At 49.7% G+C, this 8,645-nt stretch overlaps 1 long non-coding RNA gene across 1 annotated transcript; it reads right to left on the bottom strand.

The window, feature by feature from the left end:
• Window positions 1–7,262: 7,262 nt before the first annotated feature.
• Window positions 7,263–8,331, bottom strand: LOC143818224 (uncharacterized). The gene is made up of 3 exons (XR_013224396.1): window positions 8,269–8,331; window positions 8,114–8,158; window positions 7,263–7,473 (listed from the first exon to the last, which is right to left on the bottom strand). It is a non-coding gene; the product is annotated as an uncharacterized LOC143818224 (long non-coding RNA).
• Between the last annotated feature and the right edge of the window lie 314 nt (window positions 8,332–8,645).

Here is an 8,645-nt window from a genome sequence, read left to right as displayed (position 1 = left end):
GGACAGGACGCTGTGTTCTGACTGAGGGCCAGTTTAGAGATAGCGATTTGCTTCATTGTGCTTTACCAAGGCTAATTTAGCAACCGCTGTGTGAGATCCTTGCTTTTGCCTTGCAGTGCTGTTCACAGCTGTCTGCAAGGTCTCTGTGTGTGTGAGTGCACATCGCTCTGTAGTCTGTCCACAGCCACAGCCGGTTGTAGTCAGCTCAGAGTGCGTCACTGCCTCATACTGTTCTATCCATTGTCCTTTTTTGCAATTAGTGCAGCCTGCTGCACATTTTTTCAAATATTTCCTATTAGTGGCTTTCCATTCGTATCCAGCTAAATTGTGGAAAAACACTACATAGGATTACATAAAGCAGCTTTTTTTGGCCTTGCAGCGCCATTTACGGCTGTCTGCACGGTCTCTGTGTGAGTGCACATCCCTCTGTAGTTTGTCCGCAGCCACAGCCGGTTGTAGTCTGCTCTGGGTGCGTGACTGCCTCATACCGTTCAATCCATTGTCCTTTCTTGCAATTAGTGCAACCTGCTGCACATTTTTTCAAATATTTCCTATTAGTGGCTTTCCATCCATATCCAGCTAAATTGTAGAAAAACACTACATAGGATTACATAGAGGAGCTTTTTTGGGCCTTGCAGCGCCATTTACGGCTGTCTGCACGGTCTCTGTGTGAGTGCACATCACTCTGTAGTCTGTCCCCAGCCACAGCCGGTTGTAGTCAGCACAGAGTGTGTGACCGCCTCATACTGTTCTATCCATTGTCCTTTTTTGCAATTAGTGCAGCCTGCTGCACATTTTTTCAAATATTTCCTATTAGTGGCTTTCCATCCGTATCCAGCTAAATTGTGGAAAAACACTACATAGGATTACATAGAGTAGCTTTTTTTGGCCTTGCAGCGCCGTTTACAGCTGTCTGCACGGTCTCTGTGTGAGTGCACATCACTCTGTAGTCTGTCCGCAGCCACAGCCGGTTGTAGTCAGCTCAGGGTGCGTGACTGCCTCATACCATTCCATTGTCTGTTTCTCAATTAGTGCAGCCTGCTGCACATTATTTCTAATTTATCCTATTAGTGGCTTTCCCTCCGTATTCTGCTAGATTGTGGAAAAACACTAAATAGGATTACATAGAGGAGCTTGTTTTGGCATTGCAGCGCTGTTCATGGCTGTCTGCATGGTCTGTGTGTGAGTGCAGCTCACTCTGTAGTCAGTTCTGCAAAAAAAAGAAAATTAATAAAGTTCACCAAACACACCACTTTACAGTTGTGTAGGCCACATTAGCTCATATTAAAGTCTAGTCCACACTTTAGAAAATTAGTGTTCCTTATACCTGTTAGGAGCTGTTCAGGAATAAGCACACTAAGCCCTTAGTACTTTTCTGCTTATCTTTATCAGTCAACCAAGATAAAGAAGGCAGGGAGTAAGGCACGTGGGCGTGGGCGCGGAGCAGGGAGAGGACGTGGGGATTCTGTGCCTGCTGCGGGCTCCGGTGACTCATCATCACCCAGTTTCAGCAGGGAACAGTCCTTCATGCGCAGCTTTGTAGGAGATCACCGTACACCGATGCTGCGTGAAGAACAAATTGAAGCCATTGTCGGATGGATGGCAGCTAACACATCGACTTCAATTAGTGCCAAATCCTCTAAGGCACAGAGCACTGGAGAGCACCCATCTGTCTCTTCACCACCTGCCAAATTGCCCAGGCAGTCAGAGAGCCCAGGACAGGAGCCATCTCTACTTCTGTTCTCTGAAGCTCTTGGCTTGGAAACAGCGAGCCAGCCAAGCAGCATTGGAGAAATGGAAGAAGAGGCAGAATGCAGTGATGCGCAACAGCTTTGTCTCTCTGACTCTGAAGAGACAGGTGGGCCAGTGCATCCGGTCACCACACCGCAGTACGCAACTGATGATGAGACTCAGGTGCCACTTTCCGGTGCGTACTGTCCTGCCGAGACTACCCAGGAGAAGCAGTTGGTGGCAGAGGGTAGTGTAGATGATGAGGTCCTTGACCCATCGTGGCATGAGGTACAGGAAGGTGGTGGGAGCAGCTCTGAGGAAGAGATTCTCTGAACGGGCCAAAGAGGGGGAGGGAGGGGGAAGACTGCGGTTCCTGTAGCCTCCAATTCGACACCCGTTAGGAGCATGCCTTTTCCAAAAGCCAAAACGGGCGCTCCCAAGACTTGCAGTGCCTGGTCCTATTTTGACACAGTTGCAGATGACATTTGCTTTGTGAAATGCAAGATGTGTCATTAGAATGTCATAAGAGGGAAAAATGTCAGCAACCTCAATACCACAAAAATGTGGAAACATGTGCGGACCAAGCACACGGTGGAGTTACAAAAACACACTGAATAGCTAGGCCAACCAACAGCGGCACCTACCACCTCTTCAGCTCGTGTTGTTGCCTCTTCCTCCAGCTCACACACAGCTGGTTCGGCTTCCTTACAGGATCTCCATGGAAGAACCTCTGGCACTGTTGTCCAGAGACCCACTGTAATTCCACCCACAGCACCACGTTCCCAGTCATCCTCACACTCCCAGCCCAGTCTACAGCCATCAGTAGCACAGGCATGGGAGAAAAGGCGGCCATTCTCGGCAAACCACCCCCGAGCACAGGCTCTGAATGCTGGCATTGCAAAACTACTGTCCCTTGAAATGCTGTCATTCAGGGTGGTGGAGACTGACAGCTTCCGTAACTTGATGGCATTGGCAGTCCCACAATACAATGTGCCCAGCCGCTTTTATTTCAACAGGCAAACCGTCCCTGCCCTGCACAAGTATGTGAGGGAACACATAAAACACGTGCTACTGAACGCCATCAGTAGCAAGGTCCACCTCACCACCGATGCATGGACCAGTCACCATGGACAGGGGCAATACCTTTCCCTCACTGCCCATTGGGTTAATGTTGTTGAGCCGGATACAGATCGTGCGAGTGGCGCAGGACGTGTTCTGCCAACTCCAAGGATTGCACGAATCCAGTCTGTACGCATTGACTCCTCCTCATACACAAGTTCCTCAGAATCATCGCTGCAGGAGCCGTCACAGTCCACCTCTACATGGACCCGTGAACGTTTACTTGTTATGACCGACATGAGCACAGCTGTGGCCAAACGTCAACAGGCCGTCTTAAAATTAATTTATTTGGGGAATCGAAGCCACACAGTGCAGGAGCTCTGGAATGCCATCAAGCAGGAGAGCGACATGTGGTTTGTGCCAGTGAATCTCCAGCCTGGCATGGTAGTGTGTGACAATGGCTGAAATCTGGTGGCAGCTCTTGCCCTAGGCAACCTCACTCACATCCCATGTCTGGCACATGTGCTCAAATTGGTCGTGCAGAGTTTTTTGAGGGACTATCCGGATCTTGAAGCACTGCTGCACAAGGTCCGCCTAGAGTGTGCTCACTTGCGGAGTTCCAGCATGGCAAGATCACGCATTGTAGCTCTGCAGCGCCGATTCCGCCTTCCAGAACATCGCATCATATGTGAACTACCCACCAGGTGGAATTCCACGTTATATATGTTGGAGCGGTTGTGTGAGCAGCAGCCAGCAGTAATGGAGTACCAGCTGCATCAGGCGCAAAGAAATCGCACTCCGCGCCATTCAGACTTCACAACCACTGAGTGGACCACTATGAAGGACGTCTGCCAGGTTTTGCGTCCCTTCGATTATTCCACGCGGATGGCGAGTGCAGATGATGCACTAGTCAGCATGACTGTCCCCCTTATCTGCCTGCTTCAACAAACACTGCAAGCGCTAAGGGATGATGTTATGGAAGAGGTGGAGGATGAGAAGTCACCAATTCCATCAGCTTCTGGACAGTCAGCCCTACGTGGTTCCTCACAAAGGCCTAGGCAGGGGACACTTTGTGAGGAGGATGAGGAGGAGCCAATGGAGGAGGAAGACATCGGTCCAGAGGAGGGAGTTACACAATTCTCCAGTAGTCAGTGTGCAGAGCGAGGGTGGGGTGATGCAGAGCAGGCATAGATCACGCCTCAAGCAGGGGATAGTGTTTCTTGGCCAGTTGGCAGTCTGCAGCACATGGCTGATTACATGCTGCAGTGCCTGAGAAACGACCGCCGCATCGCCCACATTCTCAACACGGCTGATTATTGGGTGTACACCCTCCTAGATCCTCGCTACCGGGACAACTTGCAAAGCCTCATAACACCTTTGAACCAGGAGCGTAAAATGCGGGAGTACCAAGACACACTGGTGAATTCCATCATCTTCTCCAGTCCAACTGAGAGCAGTGCTGCTAGTGCTTTACAAAGCAGCTCAGTGCGTCGAGGCAGTGGAGGAAGCTCTGCACAAAGAGGGAGCAGAAGAAGTGCCTCAGCACAGGGCAAGACCAGTATGGCCCAACTGTGGCTCAGTTTTGTGTGCCCGGCACACATGTCTACACCATCACAGACGGCTCCAGCCAGCAGGAGGCAACATTTCCATCACATGGTGACAGACTACATGTCTGGCCCTCTTACTGTACTCCCAGACGGCTCTTCTTCCTTCAAATTTTAGGCTCTAAGCTGGATACATGGCCAGAGCTAAGCCAGTATGCATTGGAGGTGCTGGCTTGCCCTGCTGCTTGTGTATTATCGGAACGCGTCTTTAGTGCCGCAGGTGGTGTACTAACAGACCGTCGCATGCAACTATCCTCCGATAATGTTGACCGGCTTACTTTTCTGAAAATGAACAAGGCCTGGATCTCGCAGGAATTTGCCACTCCTCTTCCAGATTAAATAATTGGTTGGCTACAGTATCCAGGTCTCCTGTTGCGTTCATGTTTCTACCACCTGAACTGTAATCCTTGGGCTGCAACACCGCCAGTTGATACTCAGAAGTGCCGTCTGCACAGTCAAAACACATGACCCAGTGTTATTGGGTTTCTGTAACGTCAACTGATCCCCAGCTGTGTAGCCGGCAATGTGTCCTGCGACTGCCACGCTGACCCAACTACTGAAATTTAAGGGAACCTCTCCCCCCCTAGGCGTTTGTACTGAAAGAGCCACCTTGTAATACTGCACAAGGAAAAGGTAGCTCTTTTAGTTTAGCTCCTTGCACACGCAGAACTTAACACTTATAAAATGTGTCCCCTGATACCGTGAGACCGTCCCGGAGGTGGGACTTTCCTTCATAATGGGACGCAGCACAGCCGTCATTCCTACCCCCTTGGTGCCGTGCGCCGCCTCCTCAGCGTTGTTTGAATCTGTCCCGTAGCCTGCGCTGTTATGTTATCCCTTGGCCATGCGCACTTAGCGCTGCCCGTCTTCTGATATCATTTATTGTCAGGCTTCCTGTGCCTGTGCGGCCGCGCTGCCCGAGATCCTGCCTCGCAGTCTCTTCTGATTTAATCACACTGCGGGCATGGGATCCATGGGCATGCGCAGTGCATATCTTCACCTCAGGCTCTCACTCATCTCTCTCCGCCTTCTTGAGACTGTGCGCCGTCAGCTAATGCCTAATAGCATGCCACGGCCGTGACGCCGCACAGTCTGAAGAAGCCGGAAGGAGGGGAGTGAGAGGCAAAGATATGCACTGCACATGCCCATGGATCCCATGCCCGCAGTGTGATTACATTAGACGACACTGCGAGGTGGGATCTCAGGCAGCGCGTCCGCACAGGCGCAGCCAGCCTGTCAACAAATGATGTCAGAAGACGGGCAGCGCTAACTGCGCATGGCCAAGGGATAACATAACAGCACAGGCTCCGGGACAGAATCAAACAACACTGAGGAGGCAGCGCACGGCGCCAAGGGGGTAGGAATGACAGCTGTGCTGCGTCCCATTACGAAGGAAAGTCCCACCTCCGGGACGGTTTCACGGTAGCAGGGGACACATTTTATGTGTTTAGTTCTGCTTTTGCAAGGAGCATATTTAAAAGAGCTACCTTTTCCTTTGGCATCATTTGTGCTACACAAGGTGGCTCTTTCAGCTACAAACGCCTGGGGGGGTTAAAGGTTCCCTTTCAACTTGCTCCAATTAAGCCTCGGCCTACACTCCTGGGCTTCAGCACCGCCAGTTGCTGTCCGGAAGTGCTGTCTTCACAGTCAACTGTTGCTCCTCTGTTATTGGGGTTCAGTAACGCCAGCTGCTCCCCTGCTGTGTTGCGGCAATAACTCTAGCCTGCTCCTCCTGCATTCCCTGGGCTCCAACACCGCCAGTTGCTGTCCGGAAGTGCTGTCTGCACAGTCAACAGTTGCTCCTCTGTTATTGGGGTTCAGTAATGCCAGCTGCTCCCCTGTTGTGTTGCGGCAATAACTCTAGCCTGCTCCTCCTGCATTCCCTGGGCTCCAACACCACCAGTTGCTGTCAGGAAGTGCTGTCTGCACAGTCAGCAGTTGCTCCTCTGTTATTGGGGTTCAGTAATGCCAGCTGCTCCCCTGCTGTGTTGCGGCAATGTGTCCTGCGAACGCCACGCTGACACAACTGAAATTTAAGGGAACCTGTTCCCTCAGGCGTATGTTACTGAAAGAGCCACCTTGTACAGCAGTAATGCTGCACAAGGAAAAGGTGCCTCTTTTTGTTGTGCTCCTTGCATACGCTGAACCTAACACTTATGAATTGGGTCCTCTCACACCTTGAAACTGTCCTGGAGGTGGGACTATCCTTCGTAATGGGAAGCAGCAAAGCCGTCATTCCTACCCCCTTGGCACCGTGCGCCGCCTCCTCAGCATTGTTTGATTCTGTCCCGTAGCCTGCACTGTTATGTTCAACCTTGGCCATGCGCATTTAGCGCTGCCCGTCTTCTGACATCATTTGTTGTCAGGCTGCCTGCGCCTGTGCGGCCGCGCAGCCCGAGATCCTGCCTCGCAGTCTCTTCTGATTTAATCACACTGTGAGCCTGGGATCCATGGGCATGCGCAGTGCATATCTTCACCTCAGGCTCTCACTCATCTCCCTCCGCCTTCTTCAGACTGTGTGCCATCAGCTGATCCCTAATAGCATGCCACGGCCATGACGCCGCACAGTCTGAAGTAGCCGGAAGGAGGGGAGTGAGAGGCAAAGATATGCACTGCGCATGCCCATGGATCCCAGGCCCGCAGTGTGATTACATTAGACGACACTGCCAGGCGGGATCTCGGGCAATGCGTCCGCACAGGCGCAGCCAGCCTGTCAACAAATGATGTCAGAAGACGGGCAGCGCTAACTGCGCATGGCCAAGGGATAACATAACAGCGCAGGCTCCGGGACAGAATCAAACAATATTGAGGAGGTGGCGCATGGCGCCAAGGGGGTAGGAATAGTACAAGAGATGTGGTGCACTCCGTATGGAAAAAAAAGGTGCAGGCTGAACACAAAGTCACAATGTCTATAGAAAAAACAGCCGCACACTCAAGACTTGCAGGTTTTTACGTGAAAGTTGTATTTTTTATTTTTAGTACAGGCATCACCAAATGCTTATTAGTGTTCAGAGAAAATGACGGATACTTTAAGTTACGGTTAACGTTTCGACCAAGGCTGGTCTTTGTCAAAACCACACTGAAAAACAAACATACAGTGTAAGTACATGATATAGATATGCTGTACATGTATCTGTGACATGAACAATATACAGTAAACAATATATTAACACAATAATATTCACCTAAAACGAGGATCCAATATATACAATACATGCATATTTACAACCTAATATATACAAAATGATATTAACTAGAACCCCTAAGTCCAGGGGTAATGTAGGGACTCCCTATGAACATAAATATTGTAGAACCAGGAGAAGCAAGAGGAGTATGAGAAGGGCTGCCTAGGTATGCCCTGTAAGTAATATCAACATATATATATATATATATATATATATATATATATATATATATATATATATATATATATATATATATATATATATACACAACCACCCAAGAGCCTAATTCCTATTATTGTATTAACCCCTGAGGTCACTAGTCCAATATACAGGAAGGAGCAAAAAAGGAGACCGCGGCCGTTATATTACAGACCCTAGGTTCAGCATAAACCATATACATGCAAGAAATCTGCAGGAAAAACATGCAGGGAAAAAAATATGTAGGGAAAAAAAACAAAGTAGTCTGCAATCTGCCGGATCCTGGAGCAACATTAACCCCTATCTAGAGTCTCTAATACCACATGTGACACTGACCTTCTAATGGAGGGTAGAAAAGGTGCAGAGGCAGTCCGGAGTGGGCTGTGAGAAGAAAAGAAACTTATAAGTATCCCACATGTATACCTCTGCGGTGAGAGAATTGCAGATTAATAAGAGTCTAAGTGATTCCCATTAGAAATCCAGGTAATTACCGGAGTCTGCAAGGGTCCTGTAGCACTGAGTCCGTCACCTTGGTGATGCAGTGTAGAATGGTGACAACCCCCAGTGTTTTAAGCTGAAGGCGTCTGACGTCATTTCCAGGCATGCCCAGTACAGCGCTCCCAGCACAGTGCTGGAAGTGCTGTGTCACAGGAGTCTATGTAAACAAGCAGTCTGGCCACGTGGGGATCTATGAATCTGTGCAGTCTGTCTGAGAGGGGGGATGTGCCTGGAGCAAGGCCGTGTGATCTCTGTGAAGAGCTGAAATTGAACACCCCAGGGGAAATGTCTAAAAACCAGGAGATGGACGGGAAGGAAGAAAATGTAAAAATAAAAATAAAAGATTAAGGATTAAAGGGATGGGTAGCCT

The sequence above is a fragment of the Ranitomeya variabilis genome, chromosome 3 (assembly GCF_051348905.1).
Source record: "Ranitomeya variabilis isolate aRanVar5 chromosome 3, aRanVar5.hap1, whole genome shotgun sequence".
NCBI lineage: Eukaryota > Metazoa > Chordata > Amphibia > Anura > Dendrobatidae > Ranitomeya > Ranitomeya variabilis.
This window is presented reverse-complemented; position numbering and strand designations above follow the sequence as displayed.